Source organism: Elephantulus edwardii, unplaced genomic scaffold, assembly GCF_000299155.1.
Source record: "Elephantulus edwardii isolate Elephantulus edwardi_28Jun2011 unplaced genomic scaffold, EleEdw1.0 scaffold00105, whole genome shotgun sequence".
Lineage (NCBI taxonomy): Eukaryota > Metazoa > Chordata > Mammalia > Macroscelidea > Macroscelididae > Elephantulus > Elephantulus edwardii.
This window is the reverse complement of record NW_006399855.1, coordinates 2916932-2920162: the sequence shown is the minus strand read 5'-3', so window position 1 is coordinate 2920162 and position 3231 is coordinate 2916932.

Here is a 3231-nt window from a genome sequence, read left to right as displayed (position 1 = left end):
TTGGATGCACTCTCCAGTCTATGCCAGAAAATTTGTTGGAGGACAGCTGTCTGGACAATGGATTGGAAGAGGTTCATGTTTGTTCTTATTTTCAAGAAAGGTGATTCAACTGATTGTGGAAATTATCAAACAATATCATTGATATCACAGGCAAGCAAAATACTATGGAAGATCATTCAAAAATGCCTGGAATAGTACATAGATAGGGAACTGCCATATGTTCAAGCAGAGGATTTAGAAGAGGCCATAGCACCAGGGACATCATTGCTGATGTCAAATGGATCCTAGATGAAAGTAAAGAATACCAGAAGAGTGTTTATTTGTGCTTTATTGATTGTGCAAAGTAATTTGACTGTGTGAATTGTTACAAATTGTGGCTGATATTGAGAAGAATGGGAATCACAGCACACTGAATTGTACTCCTGGGAACCTACACCTAGACCAGGAGACTGCTGTGTGAAAAGAGTAGGGGAACACTGTATGGTTTGGAATTGGGAAGGGTTGTATTCTCTCTCCATACCTATTCAGTCTGTATGCTAAGAAGATTACCCAAGACGCTAGACTCTCTGAGGAAGAGTGTGGCATCAGGATTGCAAGGAGATTTGTCAATAATCTGTGTTACGCAGATGACACAAACATGCTTGCTGAAAAGTGAAGAGGACTTGAAGCGCTTGTTGCAGAAGATCAAGGAATGCAGCTTTTGATATGGATTGAATCTCAATGTCAGAAGAACAAAGATTCTTAACACTGGACCAAGAGAGAGCACCCTGATTGATGGAGAAAAGATTGAAACTGTCAACAACTTCATCTTGCTTGGATCCACAAGTAACACCCTTGATACCAGCAGGCAGGAAATAAAGAGACACATTGCACTGGGAAAATCTGCAGTTAGGGACCTTTCCATATTATTGAGGAATAATGATGTTAGTTTGAAGATTAAGGTGCAACTGTTTCAGGTGATAGTTGATTACGTACTAGGTATCTGAGAGCTGTATAATGATTAAAGATGACAGAAAAACAATTGACACCTTTGAGCTGTGGCTTTGGAGAAGAGCACTGAACGTCTCATGGACGGCCAAGAGAATAAACACCTATGTCTTGTAGAGGGAACAGCTGGAGTTCTCTTTGGAGGCAAGAATGATGAGGCTTCACCTCACATACTTTGGACATGTTGCTAAGAGATGCTCCTCCTGGGAGAGAAGGATATGATGCCGGGTAGTATAGAGGGTCAGCGAAGGAGAAGAAGACCCTCAACCAGGTAGATTGACACGGTGACTGCTGCAGTGGGCTCTTGTGTGTCAGGAAGTGTAAGGGTGGTGCAGAATAGAACAGGGTTCAGATCTTTTATTCATAGGGTTGTTATGGGTCGTGTTATATTCAACAGCATTAACAACAACAACCATGAACAAACTTTAAAAATACTATTTTGCACCATGTGCAAAACACCCAATATTGTGTGTGCTTGCTTGTTCTCTATCTCTCTCTCTCTCTCTCTCTCTCCCTCTCTCCCCACCCACCCCTTCTGTTTTTCTCTCACTCATAAACTCACTCACTTACACACAGTCTCATTAAATTAATATTATATAAAGGAGGAGTATAAACTCTATAGCTCTCTGCCTCAGAATACGTCTCAAATCTAGATGCATTCATTATATGTATGAAGTAATGTGTGATTATTGGAGGCCTAATCAAAGCCCTCAGTGAGATACGGATTAGCACAGTGGCTTCAACAATAGCATCAATCATAGCAGAGATTGTGAGGATGTTCCAGGATAGAGAAGTGTTTCATTCTGTTGTGTGAAAGGGTCAGAACCAACTCAACACAGCAAACAATCACAATGTGTAAGCTTTACTTAGGTAAGTGAAAAAAAATGTCTCCTTTGTAGTCATGGCAATTAAAACTATGTACATTTAATGGTCCTACTCTATCAAGAGGACATTGGCTAATAATAGAGTCATAAGTTACTTATTTACCTAATAATTGCCATGTAAACACTTGTTAAAATGAGAAATAAGTCCCCCTAGTTGCAAAGGTATTTCATAAATCTTTTGAGTGGGGAAGTCTTCTGGTTAAAACAACAAAATGTAACATTAAATAATTTACTTTTCTTTTAGTCTTTTTCTTATGACTCAGGTTTAAGGATTAAATGTTCTGGACAGTAGCTGCTGAAAAGCTTGTATTTACGCAGTCTGCTCAGAGTAAAATGTTTGCAAAAATGTCTTCTAAATGTATCTAAATCACAGTATTCACAACTTTCTCAAAAACAAGTGAAGAAATGGCCAATGAATTCTTGCTTTGAATTGTACTAATATGGAAAGCTCTTAAAATAATTGTTTTTAAGGCTGTTATTACCCCCAGATACTGATTATTTTATATCGTTTAGTGGTGCACAGTAATTACTATAACATCTCCTATTTTCTTGTCTAGAAAAAAGATGTAATTCTATCAAAGTGGAAAATATAATCTTGCCCAGGTCTGTTCCAAACTTTTCTTCCCAGATTCTAGTCTTATATGTATGTTACCTACCTCTTAGTTCACAATTGTAAAATGAATTATCTGTAATTTCTTTTACTCACCTGATTTTACTTTGTTCTGATCTGCCCGGTCAACATAATCACTTCAATTCACCAAGCATCACTTGTATATGTCCTTTCTTTACTTTTTATTTTCAATAGAAAATTTTTATTATTAACGTTAAAAAGTAAACCTTCCGCTGTCAAGTTTGTTCTGACTCATAGCGACCCTCCCCTGGATTTCAGAGACTCTAAGTCATTCTGTAAGGAAATTGCCCGTCTTTTTCTCTTGGATTACCTGGTGGATTCAAGCTGCAGACCTTTTGGATAGCAGCACAATGCATTATGCACTGGAATGCTGCAACTTTAGATGCTGTTGTTTTGTTGTATACCACTAAGTCAGAACTGACCCACAGCTGACTCTACAGCTGGGTTTCGGAGGCAATAAATCCCATAAGAGAAGATTGCCCATCTTTCTCCCATGGAACAGCTGGTGGAGTCTAACTACATGCCTTTAGATTGGCCAAGTACAATTCTTTATCACTGAGACACCAGGGAGTGGTCAGGGGGCTCTGGAGGCCTACTGGTAAAGAGCTATACTCCTAACCTAAATGAATGCCTGTTTGAATCCCCCAGCTTCTCAGGAGTAGAAAGGAAGAACTTCCCGCATGAAATTTACTGCCTTTGAGAACCCACTGAAAGGTCTGCTATGGGTGG